Source organism: Canis lupus, chromosome X (assembly GCF_003254725.2).
Source record: "Canis lupus dingo isolate Sandy chromosome X, ASM325472v2, whole genome shotgun sequence".
Taxonomy (NCBI): Eukaryota; Metazoa; Chordata; class Mammalia; order Carnivora; family Canidae; genus Canis; species Canis lupus.
The window spans coordinates 62,826,237-62,841,450 of NC_064281.1; the positions used below are offsets into that span (position 1 = coordinate 62,826,237).

At 36.8% G+C, this 15,214-nt stretch overlaps 1 protein-coding gene across 2 annotated transcripts in view; it reads left to right on the top strand.

Moving 5' to 3' along the window:
* SH3BGRL (SH3 domain binding glutamate rich protein like) overlaps nucleotides 1-15,214 on the top strand; it is a 339,568-nt gene that overhangs the window by 283,567 nt on the left and 40,787 nt on the right. The window lies entirely within an intron of this gene.

Below are 15,214 nucleotides of genomic sequence, written 5' to 3' on the forward strand. Positions count from 1 at the left end.
AATCTCATAAAGATAAATGCTCACATGGTATCTAAACAATGTTAACATCTAAATACTTTTGTACTAAGGTTTAGACAGACCATCCCATTTGTGACTTAAAAGAAATAATGGAATATGATTTTTCAAACATTGCAGGTTTTCTAGATAGCTTTTTTAAGCTAAAAGAAAAAAAAGAAAATATATAAACTTTTAAGTTCCACAGAATTAATGCCATTTGACTTTAGGTTATTCTAATTTCTAGAAGGACTTAATAATAATAAATATCACAGTACAGTGGTTGGCACTAGTCTGTTATAAATAAAATGGTCAAGGTTGAAAGAAAAGGTTCTATCTAGATTGTATGTGATTATATCTTAATTTGTTGAGAGATGTAGTTTGTACTTTAAATTATTTTTAATTTTCATTGTCTGCATTACTTATTATAAAAGACATGTTTATAGAAAAGCTAAGAATTGGATGAGATAATTTAAATTTAATTCTCCTAATCCAGGGCATTTTCCAAACATTTTAATATAGAATATTTTAAGAGGCTTCCTTTTTTTGAACACCCTAGACTTTTAAAGAACTTGGCAATCTTGAGATTGTTATCACTCCTGTGTTGAGTTCAGAAATTAAGAAAAACAAATTTATGAAATTATTTGCTTCCTTTGAAAATCTCTTACATAACTTTTTTTTTAATAAATCTAAGCTCTTTTATTTTGAGTTAAGACAATTAACTTCCTTTGGAGGTTATATCTGAAAATTTTATTTCCTTTTACTGACAAGAATAGTAAACAAACAAACAAACAACAACAACAAAAAACCCAAAAAGTCTTCTCATTTCCTATGGAATAGGTTAACAAAATTATGAAATTATTTAATTTTATTCAGATCATCTTAGTATAGGGCTATAGATACATTTTTGTTTTTTTAACATTATTTGTGTGAAAGGATATTCACACAAGTATATATATATATTTTTAAGTATATATTTTTAAAAATGATATATACTTGTATAAATTTGTATTTATGTTTAAATATCTGTCCTACCTAAATTGCAGTTATTTTGAATGTAGTTGAGATAAGAGAGCATAAAAGTGATGTAAAAATGTTTCAGATATTTTTTTTCTAAGACAATGTGTTAAATGGAAAATTAATTAGGCTGAAAACACTGAATTAAAAAATGGAGTACGGATTATAGGGTCACCTAAATGGCCACAGTAGAAAAGATAATGAAGATATTTGAACTTGTAATTAAATTGGATAAAATGATCATTCAACTAAGAGTCAATTCATAGATTTAAATATTAAATATATATGAGCAAATTAAACTTTTTTTGTAATGGTAATAGAAAACCTCCTCCAAAACTTTCTGAGCTTCATCTTCCTTATCTGTGAGATGTAGACAATAATACCTGCTTCACAGCGTATTTAAAAAACTGAAATAATGTATTAACTAAATGTTATTTAAGTGTGAAAAGTAAATTTTGGTCATCTTGTAGCTATTCATTGATTGAATCAATGTATTAACCATGTAGCAAAAGTATAATTGTAGCCACAATGTTACTTTGGGAAATTTTCTATTTCTTCCATTATATCCCATTGTCTAATAATTTGGAAAATGCAGCACAAAACACCTGCACTCAGTCAAGCTTTGAACATTTCTTTTTCATATATGAGCTATGTATGAATCAAATTCTACCTGAAGGATTACTACTGGTTCTCAGAATGGCCAGTATCATTATTGCTTTTGTTTTGGAACTGGGAAATGAGAAGGCAGTTTTACTGTGTGAAAAATAATTAAAGCTGTATTTGGAGAATTGTGATATTGAACACTTTTTTATACAAATTTATTTTTTATTGGTGTTCAATTTGCCAACATATAGAATAACACCCAGTGCTTATCCCATCAAGTGCCCCCCTCAGTGCCTGTCACCCAGTCACCCCCACCCCTGCCCACCTTCCCTTCCAACACCCCTAGTTCGTTTCCCAGAGTTAGGAGTTTCTCATGTTCTGTCTCCCTTTCTGATATTTCCCACTCATTTTTTCTCCTTTCCCCTTTATTCTCTTTCACTATTATTTATATTCCCCAAATGAATGAGACCATAAAATGTTTGTCCTTCTCCGATTGACTTATTTTACTCAGCATAATACCCTCCAGTTCCATCCATGTTGAAGCAAATGGTGGATATTTGTCATTTCTAATGGCTGAGTAATATTCCATTGCATACATAAACCACATCTTCTTTATCCATTCATCTTTCGATGGACACTGAGCACCCTTCCACAGTTTGGCTATTGTGGACATTGCTGCTAGAAACATCGGGGTGCAGGTGTCACGGCATTTCATTGCATCTGTATCTTTGGGGTAAATCCCCAGCACTACAATTGCTAGGTGTAGGGCAGATCTATTTTTAACTCTTTGAGGAACCTCCACACAGCTTTCCAGAGTGGCTGCACCATATCACATTCCCACCAACAGTGTAAGAGGGTTCCCCTTTCTCCGCATCCTCTCCAACATTTGTGGTTTCCTGTCTTGTGAATTTTCCCCATTCTCACTGGTGTGAGGTGGTATCTCATTGTGGTTTGGATTTGTATTTCCCTGATGGCAAGTGATGCAGAGCATTTTCTCATGTACTTGTTGGCCATGTCTATTTCTTCCTCTGAGATTTCTGTTCATGTCTTTTGCCCATTTCATGATTGGATTGTTTGTTTCTTTGGTGTTGAGTTTAATAAGTTCTTTATAGATCTTGGAAACTAGCCATTTATCGGATGCGTCATTTGCAAATATCTTCTCCCATTCTGTAGGTTGTCTTTTAGTTTTTTTTTTTAATTTTTATTTATTTATGATAGTCACACAGAGAGAGAGAGAGAGAGGCAGAGACACAGGCAGAGGGAGAAGCAGGCTCCATGCACCGGGAGCCCGACGTGGGATTCGATCCCGGGTCTCCAGGATTGTGGCCTGGGCCAAAGGCAGGCGCTAAACCGCTGCGCCACCCAGGGATCCCTGTCTTTTAGTTTTGTTGACTGTATCCTTTGCTGTGCAAAAGCTTCTTATCTTGATGAAGTCCCAATAGTTCATTTTTGCTTTTGTTTCTCTTGCCTTTATGGATGTATCTTGCAAGAAGTTACTGCGGCCAAGTTCAAAAAGGGTGTTGCCTGTGTTCTCCTCTAGGATTTTGATGGAATCTTGTCTCACATTTAGATCTTTCATCCATTTTGAGAGTTTATCTTTGTGTGTGGTGAAAGAGAGTGGTCTAGTTTCATTCTTCTGCATGTGGATGTCCAATTTTCCCAGCACCATTTATTGAAGAGACTGTCTTTTTTCCAGTGGATAGTCTTTCCTCCTTTGTCAAATATTAGTTGACCATAAAGTTCAGGGTCCACTTCTGGGTTCTCTATTCTGTTCCATTGATCTATGATGTGTCTGTTTTTGTGCCAGTACCACACTGTCTTGATGACCACAGCTTTGTATTACAGCCTGAAATCTGGCATTGTGATGCCCCCAGCTATGGTTTTCTTTTTTTAAAATTCCCCTGGCTATTCGAGGTCTTTTCTGATTCCACACAAATCTTAAAATAATTTGTTCTAACTCTCTGAAGAAAGTCCATGGTATTTTGATAGGGATTGCATTAAATGTGTAAATTGCCTTGGGTAACATTGACATTTTCACAATATTAATTCTTCCAGTCCATGAGCATGGGATGTTTTTCCATCTCTTTGTTTTGAACACTTTTTTTTAACCTAAAAAAATAAGGCATCCAACGTTAACAATGTGTGCTTTTATTCTGATTTTAAAGTTTTTATTTAAATTCCAGTTAGCTGACATACAGTGTTTGTTATATTTTCAGTTGTACAGAATAGTGACTAAATACTTCCCTACATTACCAAGTGTTAATCACAATAAATGTCTCCTTTAATCCTCATAAACTATTTAGCCCATTTCCCCAACTGCCTGCCTTCCGTTAAAAATCATTTTTTCTCTATAGTTAAGAGTCTGTTTCTTGGTTTGCCTCTCTCCCTGTTTATTCCCTCTGCTCATTTGTTTTGTTTCTTAATTTCCACATCTGAGTGAAATCATATCATATTTGTCTTTCTCTGACTGACTTATTTTGTTTAGCATAATACTCCATGGCACCATCCATGTCTTTGCAAATGGCAAGATTTCATTATCTTTATAGCTGATTAATAATCCATTGCGTATAAATACCACAACTTCCTTATCCATTCGTCAGTCGATGGACATGGGCTGTTTCTATAATTTGGTTATTGTAGATAATGTGGCTCTAAAATCAGGGTACATGTATCCTTTTGAATTAATATTTGTGTATTCTTCAGGTAAATACCTAGTAGTGCAATTGCTGGGTTTTAGGATAGTTCTATTATTATCTTTTAGAGGGAACTCCATACTGTTTTCCACATAATCTGCACCAGTTTGCATTCCCATCAACAGTACAAGAGGATTCCTCATTCTCCACATCCTCACCAATACCTGCTGTTCATTGTGTTATTGAATTTAGCCATTTTAACAGGTGTAAGATGATGTCTCATTTTGGTTTTGATTTGTATTTCCCTAATGGAAAGTAATGTGGTGCATTTTTGCATTTGCTTGTTGACCATGGATAGGTCTTCATTGGAGAAATGACCATTCATGTCTTCTGCCCATTTTATGATTGGATTGTTTGTTTCTTGGATGTTGAGGTTGATAAGTTATTTATAGACCTTGGATACTAGCCCTTTATATGATATATCATTTGCAAGTATCTTATCCCATTCTGTAAGCTGTGCTTTAGTTTTGTTGACTGTTTCCTTAGCTAAGTGGAAGCTTTTTACCTTGATGAAGTCTCAATAGTTAAGTTTTGCTTTTGCTTCCCTTGCCTTCATAGATGTGTCTTGCAAGAAGTACCTACGGCCAAGTTCAAAAAGGTTGTTGCCTATGTTCTCCTGATGGATTTTGATGGATTCTTGCCTCATATTTAGATCTTTCAACCATTTTGAGTTTATCTTTTTGTACCATCTAAGAGAATGATTCCGTTTCATTTTTCTGCATGTGGCTGTCTAATTTTCCCAACACCATTTATTGAAGATACTGTCCTTTTTCCACTGGATATTCTTTCCTGCTTTGTCAAAGATGAGTTGACAATAGACTTAAGGGTCCATTTCTGGGTTCTCTATTCTGTTCTATTGATCTATGGGTCTGTTTTTGTGCCAGTACCATACGGTCTTGATGATCACAGTGTTGCAATTCAGCTTGAAGTCAGGCATTGTGATGTCCCAGCTTTGGTTTTCACTTTCAACATTCCTCTGGATATTCAAAGTCTTTTCTGATTTCATACAAATATTAGGATTATTTGTTCCAACTCTGTGAAGAAAGCCCATGGTATTTTGGTAGGGATTGCATTGAATCTGTAAATTGCTGTGGGTAGCATAGATATTTTTACAAATTTTTCTTCCTTTTAATCTCTTTGTGTCTTCCTCAATTTCTCTCATAAGTGTTCTGTATTTTTTAGAGGATAGATCCTATACCTCTTTGGTTAGGTTTATTCCTAGGTATCTTTTGGGTTTTGTTCCAATGGTAAATAGAATTAATTCCTTGATTTCTTTTCTACATCATAATTGGTATATAAAAATGCAACAGATTTCTGTATGTTGACTTTAAGTCCTGCAACTTTGCTGAATTAATGTATTAGTTCTAGTAATTTTTTGGTCTATTTCTAAATTCTGCCATTAGAAATCTATTGGAACTGAAGTCTAAGCAGTCACATTCGTTGGGACCCTCTAGAGTTAGAATGGATTCTTGTCAAACTTTTTAAATGTTGCTGATTCTTTTTTTTTAAATACTATTCAATTTGAAAAATTCCAGTATAGGTAATATAGAGTGCTTTATTTGTTTCAAGTAAGAATAGTAGTGATTCAGTAATTCTATACAGTGCTCATTATGAAAAGTGCACTCTTAATCCCCTTCACTTATTTCATCCATCTTCCATCTTCCCACCAACCTCCCCTCTGGTAACCGTTGGAGGTTATGAATCTTTTTTTTTTGCTTTCTTTGGCTTTTTATTTTTATTTTTTTTATTTATTTTTTTATATATTTTTTTAATTTTTATTTATTTATGATAGTCACAGAGAGAGAGAGAGGCAGAGACACAGGCAGAGGGAGAAGCAGGCTCCATGCACCGGGAGCCCGACGTGGGAATCGATCCCAGGTCTCCAGGATCGCGCCCTGGGCCAAAGGCAGGCGCCAAACCGCTGCGCCACCCAGGGATCCCTCTTTGGCTTTTTAAAAAAATTGTTTGTTTTTAAAGTTCTTTTTCAAATTCCAGTTAGTTTACATAAGTGCAACATTAGTTTCAAGTTAAAATATAGCGATTCAAAATTTTCATTCATCGTCCCGTACTCATCACAAAAAGTGTAACCCTTAACTCCGTCACTTATTTAATCTATCCTCACACCCACTTTCCCTCTGGTAACCATGCTGGTTCTCTATATTTAAGATTCTGTTTCTTGGCTTTTCTCTCTCTTTTTTCCCCTTTGCTTATTTATTTTGTTTCCAAAGTTCCCCATGTGAGTACAATCATATGGTATTTGTCTTTCTCTGACTGACATATTTTACTTAGCATAGTACTTTCTAGCTCCATTCATATCATTGAAAATGGTAAGGTTTCATTCTTTTTGTTGACTGAGTAATATTCAATTGTGTATATATGCCATATCTTATCCATTCATCTACCAGTGGACACTTAGGCTGCTTATATATTTGGGTATTGTAAATAATGCTGCATTAAACATAGAAGTACATATATCCTTTGGAATTACTATTTTTGTATTCTTTGGGTAAATAGTGGGATTATTGGATTATATGATATTTTTAATTATTTAAGAAAATTCCATACTGTTTTCTATACTGGTTGGACCAGTTTGCCTTTCCACCAACAGCATCTGAGGGTTTAGTTTTCTCTACATCATAACCAACAATTGTTTCCTGTGATGTTCATTCTGACAGGTGTGAGGTGATATCTCATTGTAGTTTTCATTTGCATTTCTCTCATCACAAGTGATATTGAGTGTCCTTTCATGAGTCCATTGGCTATCTGGGTGTCTTCTTTGGAGAAATTTCTGCTTATGTCTTCTGCCCATTATTTAATTGGGTTGTTTAGTTTTTAGGTATTGAGTTGGGTAAGTTCTTTATATATTTTGAATACTAACTCCATCAGATACATCATTTGGAAATATCTTCTCCTATTCACTAGTTTTTCCCTTAATTTTGTGGATTCTTTCCTTTTTTGTGCAGAAGTTTTTATTTTGATTAGTGCCAGTACCACACTGTCTAGATGACCACAACTTGGTAGTACAATCTGAAATCTGGCATTGTGGGGCCCCAAGCTATGGTTTTCTTTTTTCTTTTTTAAAATTCTCCTGGCTATTCGGGGTCTGTTCTGATTCCACACAAATCTTAAAATAATTTGTTCTAGTTCTCTGAAGAAAGTCCATGGTATTTTGAAAGGGATTGCATTAAACGTATAAATTGCCCTGGGTAGCATCGACATTTTCACTATTTTAATTCCATGAGCATGGAATACTTTTCCATCTCTTTGTGTCTTCCTCAATTTCTTTCAGAAGTGTTCTATAGTTTTTAGGGAATAGATCCTTTACCTCTTTGGTTAGGTTTATTCCTAGGTAATCTTATGCTTTTGGGTGCAATTGTAAATGGGATTGACTCCTTAATTTCTCTTTCTTCAGTCTCATTGTTAGTGTATAGAAATGCCACTGACTTCTGGGCATTGATTTTGTATCCTGCCACCCTCCCAAATTGCTGTATGAGTTCTAGCAATCTTAGGGTGGAGACTTTTGGGTTTTCTATGTAGAGTAGCATCTCATCGGCGAAGAGGGAGAGTTTGACTTCTTCTTTGCCAATTTGAATGCCTTTAATGTCTTTTTGTTGTCTGATTGCTGAGGCTATGACTTCCAGTACTATGTTGAATAGCAGTGGTGAGAGTGGACATCCCTGTCTTGTTCCTGATCTTAGGAGAAAGGCTCCCAGTGTTTCCTCATTGCGAATGATATTTGTTTTGGGCTTTTTGTAGGTGGCTTTTAAGATGCTGTGGAATGTTCCCTGCATCCCTTCACTGTGAAGAGTTTTGATCGGGAATGGATGCTGTATTTTCTCAAATGCTTTCTCTGCATCTAATGAGAGGATCATATGGTTCTTGTTTTTTCTCTTGCTGATATGATCTTTCACATTGATTGTTTTACGAGTATTGAACCAACCCTGCATCCGGGGTTTAAATCCCACTTGGTCATATGAATAACCTTAATGTACCCTTGGATCCTACTCGCTAGTATCTTGTTGAGAATTATTTCATCTGTGTTCATTAGGGATATTGGTCAATAATTGTCATTTTTGTTTGGGTCTTTGTCTGGTTTTGGAATTAAGGTGATGGGGTCCTAATAAAATGAGTTTCGAAATACTCAGTCCCTTTCTATCCTTTCAGACAGCTTTAGCCGAATAAATATTGTTTCTTCTTTAAACATTTGATATATTTCTCTTGGGATGCCACCTGGCCTTGGACTTCTGTGTTGTGGGAGGTTTTTGATGATTGCTTCAATTCCCTCCCTGCTTATCAACCTGTTCAGGTTTTCTATTTCTTCCTGTTCCAGTTTTTGTAGTTTGTGGTTTTCCAGAAATGTGTCCATTGCCTCTAGATTGCCTAATTTATTGGCATATAACTGCTCATAATAAGTTTTTAAAATCGTTTGTATTTCCTTAGTATTGGTGGTGATCTCTCCTTTCTCATTAATGATTTTATTAATTTGAGTCTTTTCTCTCTTATTTTCAATAAGGCTGGCTAATGGTTTATCTATCTTATTAATTCTTTCAGAGAACCAACTCCTGGTTTTGTTGATCTGTTCCACATTTCTGGTCTCTATTTCATTGAGTTCTGCTTGAAACTTTATTAACTCTCTTCTACTGCTGGGTGAAGGTATTATTTGCTCTTCCTTTTCCAGCTCATTTAGGTGCAAGGTTAGCTTTTGTATGTGAATTCTTACCAATTTTTTGATAGATGGTTGTATTGCAATATAGTCCTATCAGGACTGCTTTTGCTGTATCCCAAAGATTTTGAATGGTTGTATCTTCATTCCCATTAGTGTCCATGAGTCTTCTTAATTCTTCTCTAATTTCCTGGTTTACCCTTTCATCTTTTAGCAGGATGGTCTTTAACCTCCATGTGTTTGAAATTCTTCCGAATTTCTTCTTGTGATTTAGTTCTAGTCTCAAAGCATTATGGTCTGAAAATATGCAGGGGACAATCCCAATCTTTTGGTACCGGTTAATATGTGATTTGTGACCCAGTATGTGGTCTTATTCTGGAGAAAGTTCCATGTGCACTTGAGAATAATATGTATTCAATTGTGTTCGGAAGTAAATTTCTGTAAATATCTGTGAAATCCATCTGGTCCAGTGTATCATTTAAAGCTCTTGTTTCTTTGGTGATGTTGTGCTTAGAAGGTCTGTCAATTGCAGAAAGCACCATGTTCCAGTCTCCCAGTATAAGTCTATTATTATTTAAGTATGTCTTTACTTTGGTTATTAGTTGATTGATATACTTGGCAGCTCCCACATTCGGGCCATAAATGTTCCTGATTGTTAGGTTCTCTTGTTGGATAGATACTTTAAGTATGACATAGTGTCCCTCTTCATCTCTTACTACAGTCTTTGGAATAAACTTTAATTTATGTGATATGAGGTTGGCTACCCCTGTTTTCTTTTGAGGACCATTTGAATGGGAAATGGCTCTCCACCCTTTCATGTTCAGGTTGGAGGTGTCCTTAGGTCTAAAATGAGTATCTTGTAGACAGCAAATAGTTGGGGTCCCTTTTTATCCAGTCTGAAACCCTGCGCCTTTTGATCAGTTCATTAAGCCCATTCACGCGCAGAGTTACTACTGACAGATTTGAATTTAGTGTCATCATGATACCTATTTAGTCCTTGTTTTTGTGGATTGTTTCCTTGTATTTTCTCTTTCTTTTACAGGGTCCCCCTTAAAATTTTTTGCAGAGCTGGTTTGGAGGTCATATATTCTTTCAGTTCCTGCCTGTCTTGGAAGCTCTTTATCTCTCCTTGCATTCTGAATGAGAGCCTTGCTGGATAAAGTATTCTTGGTTGCATGTTTTTCTCATTTAGGACCCGAATATATCCTGCTAGCCCTTTCTGGCCTGCCAGGTCTCTGTGGAGAGGTCTGTTGTTAACCTAATTCTTCTCCCCATAAATGTTAGTGATCTCTTGTCTCTTGATGCTTTAAGGATCTTCTCTTTATCTTTGGAATTAACAAGTTTCACTATGAAATATCAGTGTGTTGAATGGTTTTTGTTGATCAGGGCAAGGCACCTCTCTATCTTCTTGTTCTGATCGCCCATTTCCCTCCCCAAATTAGGGACATTCTCAGCTATGATTTGTTCAAATATGCTTTCTGGCCCTCTGTCCTCTCATCACTCTCTGGAACCCGTCTCTTGATGCTTTAAGGATCTTCTCTTTATCTTTGGAATTAACAAGTTTCACTATGAAATATCAGTGTGTTGAATGGTTTTTGTTGATCAGGGCAAGGCACCTCTCTATCTTCTTGTTCTGATCGCCCATTTCCCTCCCCAAATTAGGGACATTCTCAGCTATGATTTGTTCAAATATGCTTTCTGGCCCTCTGTCCTCTCATCACTCTCTGGAACCCCAGTTATACATAGATTTTTCCTTCTGAAGCTACCATTTATTTCCCTTAACATTTCCTCATGGTCTTTTAATTGTTTTTCTCTTTTCCCTCAGCTTCCTTCCTTGCCATCAACTTGTCTTCTGTCACTCACTCTTTCACCTCATCATTAGGACCTCCAGGTTGGATTGCATCTCATTTAATTGATTTTTAATTTCGGCCTGATTACATCTAAATTCTTCAGTCATGAAGTCTTTTGATTCCTTTATGCTTTTTTTCCAGAGCTATGAGTAGCTTTATAATTCTCCTTCTGGGTTGGGTTTGGGTTTCTGACATCGAATTGTAATCCAAATTCTTTAACACTGTGGCAGAGAGTACTGTTTCTGCTTCTTTCTTTTTTGGTGAGTTCTTCCTTCTAGTCTTTTTCCTCAGTGTAGAGTGGCTGTACGAGCAAGCTGAATGAAGAATATCAACCACAACCCCAGTAAATTCCACCCTAGATGATTAATTTTCATAAAGCAGAAAATGAAAACAAAGATCAGAACAAAATAAGACAAAAACACTGCTAAATTTAAAAACAAATTTTAAAACAAAGTAGTAAAACATCAAAAGCCAAGAATCCCAAAAAAAAGAGGAAAAAGAAAAGAGATATAAGAAGAGAATAATGCAAATGTAAAGAGGAATAAAAAGAAGTTAAAAATGGGGGGACTGGGAGATGGTGGTGGTGACAAGATGTAGTGGAGGGATAGGGTATTCTATCTGAGGGTTCCTAGAGGGTGCTCCTCTTCGTTCTAAGTATATTAAGTTCTGTATGTTAGAAAATGCTCAGTCCCAAATTTATATAAATCAGAAATACTTTTTACAGAGTCCCACCACTGACCACCAAAACATAAATGAGATAAAAGGGGGGGGGGAATGGGAATGAAACAAGAATATAATCTCACAGAATGAACCAGCACAGTATACCACTTGGTTCTGGGTGCATGCTGGTAATGTTTTAGAAGGTATTAACTTCTGCCATTGTAGAACAAAATGAGGCAGAGAAAACAAAAAACACAAAAGAAAAGAATCATATCTTGTATATCTCCTAAAAATGAGTTGAGTATGTTGAAGGGAATCTAGAAGTGGAAAATGTATCTAAGACCTGTAATTGTAAAATTATGAAAGTAAAAAAGGAAGAAACTTAAAATTGAAGAGGTGGTAAAATATTGTAGTTAAGGTGTGAAAAGAGAAAAAACGTTGGAAATTTATATTCTGATATAAAACCGAGTTGTACTGGAAAAATGAGGGGAAAAAAGGAAGGGTACCCTCTGGTTCTATATACTGTAAACCCCTCGAGTTCCCCTGGAGCTTTCCAGTGCTGCTTGGTCAATAACTTGCTCTTCCCCTGTTCTTCCAGTTCCTCTTCTGGGAGAGGGCCTGCTGTGCTGATTCTCAGGTGTGTGCACCTGGTGGTGATGCCCCACCCCCTACAGTTGCCTGGCTCAGTGGGAGCTGTTTACTCTGTGAAACATGTGTTCCCTGGTAGCCCTCTTCTCCGAGGCGCAGGATGAAACAACGTGGAGAAACAACAATGGTGGCGGCCAGATTTTCAGCTTTGCAATCAGCTCGTGGTCCACACTGGCTTAGATGCTCCTGAGACCAGCATGGGTGTGCTGATCTGCACAGCTTGGGGGCGTCTGGTGGCAGAAAGGTCCTCGTTGTCCTGTGCCCTCTCCACTTCTGTCTGTCCCAGGGGGTGCAGTATCATGGGTTTTGTCTGCTAGGCGCCTTGGGATCTGGGGCCCTGTGCTGGTGGAATTGCACTCACGGGGCAAATGGGTCTCGAAGGCAGCAGAGCACAGACTGCTCCATCTGGAGCCACCCGCCTAACCGACTGGCTTCTTCCAGATGCCCTGCCGGGTGTGCGCATCAGACCTTTATGGAGATCTGCCCGTAGTTTGTGGTGCACTTTCCTCTGGGAGCATTTCCTCTATTAGTGACTCTGGGTAAATGGAGGCTTTACTGACCCTCCTGTGATCCTGCGATTCTGTCTGATTTCCCTGCTGAGCACTTTTCTATCCAGAAAGAATCTGGTGCAGATTTTTTTTTTTAAGTTCCTGCTTCTCTGGGGCTGGATTTTCTTGTCCTGGAGGCTTTCACCACTGGCCTCAGCCTGGCTCCTCGGGGTGCCCCTCCCCAACTTGATTCCTTCTTATTTTATTTTTTTCTGTCTCCCTCCCTCGTTAGAATCGAAAACCCTTCTCTCTGTAGCATTCTGGCTATTATCTCTTTAAATATCAGATCAGATTCGTAGGTGTTCAGGACGGTTTGAGGGTTACCTACTTTGGTGGGGCAAGATGGCAGAAGATTAGGGTCCCCAAGTCACCTGTCCACGCCAACTTACATAGATAACGTTCAAATCATCCTGAAAACCTACAAATTCCATCCGAGATTTAAAGGGAGAACAGCTGGAATGCTACAGTGAGAAGAGTTCGGGCTTCTATCAACGTAGGAAGACGGAAAAAAAAGGAATTAAAAAGCATCCAAGGGGGAGGGGCCCTGGGAGGAGCCGGGCTAAGACTTTTGTTTTATATCAACAAAATCATTTATGGCTTTTTTGTAAAGGGTTAGGTAAAAATTCTACTTCCCCAGGTTACCAATCCTTTCACCACAGCACAAAATCATAGGGCTTCACCATAACATTACTATGGTTTCAATTCTATTTTGGAAGTGAAATTCCTGCAAGTCTAACATTAATGACTAATGTCATACTTGCTTTATATCACATTATTAAAATGAATAATGAAGTGCACAGTATATTTTCATTTCAAAAACACCCACAAACTAAAATAGATATTTAAAATCTTTATTGTTTCATCATCAAAAGTTTTCTTTCCATAGAAGAATGGCAATGCAGTATCAATGCACATTCTATGGAAAACTCATACCTCAAATAACTAGCCTAGAAATCAGAGAGAATACTATGTTGAGCTAGTGTGCAAGATGAAAGACACAATGCTGCCAATGCAATCCGTTTACAGAAAGAATATGCAACTGTTGGAAGAAAGAGTCTATGGCCAAGTGAATAAAACAGTAGCAGTGCACTGCACTGATATTCTAGAACAGATAATGAGGAAGGGCCAGAAGATGTACTTCCTGAAAAAAAAATCAAGTAGATCATAGGCACTGAGTTCCCAACTGTATGGCTAGCTACTTCATGTGTACCTGCACCTTCCTCTTTAGGTTTATATCATTATAACACTGCAAGTCGTTTCTAGCCTACTAAGTGGGACAGCCACATGCAAATCTTTCATTCTGCTTCCCATCTAACAGCGAAAGTCACAACTTGGGTTTTGGCAATAAAACCTGTGGCCTTCAAGCATCTTTAGTAAACCCAAAATTTGTTCCCCTTTTCTTGAGAAATAAACTTCATAAAACAACAAAACGTAGCTGTCATGATCACTCTGAAGGCAAAGTTTGTCATGATCACTCTGAAGGCAAGGTTTGTCATGATCACTCTGAAGGTTTTGTCTGAAGGCAAAATAGTTTTTATGTAAGTATACTGAATAAACACACAAATATCCTCAACAACATACTGTTGAACCAACTTGAACATTTTCATAACTAGCTCTAGAAAAAGGTACTGATAATTGTTGAGATGCAAATGACCACTACGATTTGATCATGCCTGGTTACTGGGGATTTTTTGGTCAGGTCTGTGTTTGAAGTTGCTACACAGCTGGATTTGGCTACTTTGCATTAATTCACACAATAAATGTCATTTAAAAGGAAAGAGCATATCTATCATGATGAAATAAAAATCAAAGAAGTTGAGAGGTATACAGGAAATTTGTCTTAAATATTTTTAAATTACATATGATATAACCCTAGAGAATAAGAACTACAATTACCATGGTCTAAATCTTAAAATCTTAAATTGTTAATGCATCACTTCTCTGCAAGACTAACAAAGTCACTTGTTAATCATGTCAAGGCCTTGCGGGGCAGGGGGCACTTGGCATGTATGGCATAGCAATTACTTTCCAGGTGAGATAAACACCTCTAATTTAAGTGTTATTAAACTATATTTGAAAAGTTATTTTACTTAATATATGCAATGTATAAAATAACTTAAAAGGAGGAAACAGGTAAAGGTTTTCTGGTCTAGGTGACGCAAACATACAACTTTCCCTTATCAGTAGTAGTTCCATGTAAGTCCATTTCATACATGGTAAAATATGAAAGGCTGATAGAGGATCAAACATTTCACTTATAAATAGAAAGAGGATTCAAAAACATGGAATTTCAACGTCGTTTCTTCCCACAATGCAACTCACTCTACTTTAACTATAATAAACATAAATAAAAACCATCTCAGAAATCTGGTTTTACACACTTACCTTTAACAATAAATTCTTCTAACAACTGAGAAGAAAAGCACTCCTTTGTAGCAATTCCATAAGATTATTTTCAATTCTTAAAACACCTGCTCACTGGCAAAACCAGCAACCCTTATGGAGGGCATGGGCATTAATACTTGGCCCCTCTGAGGT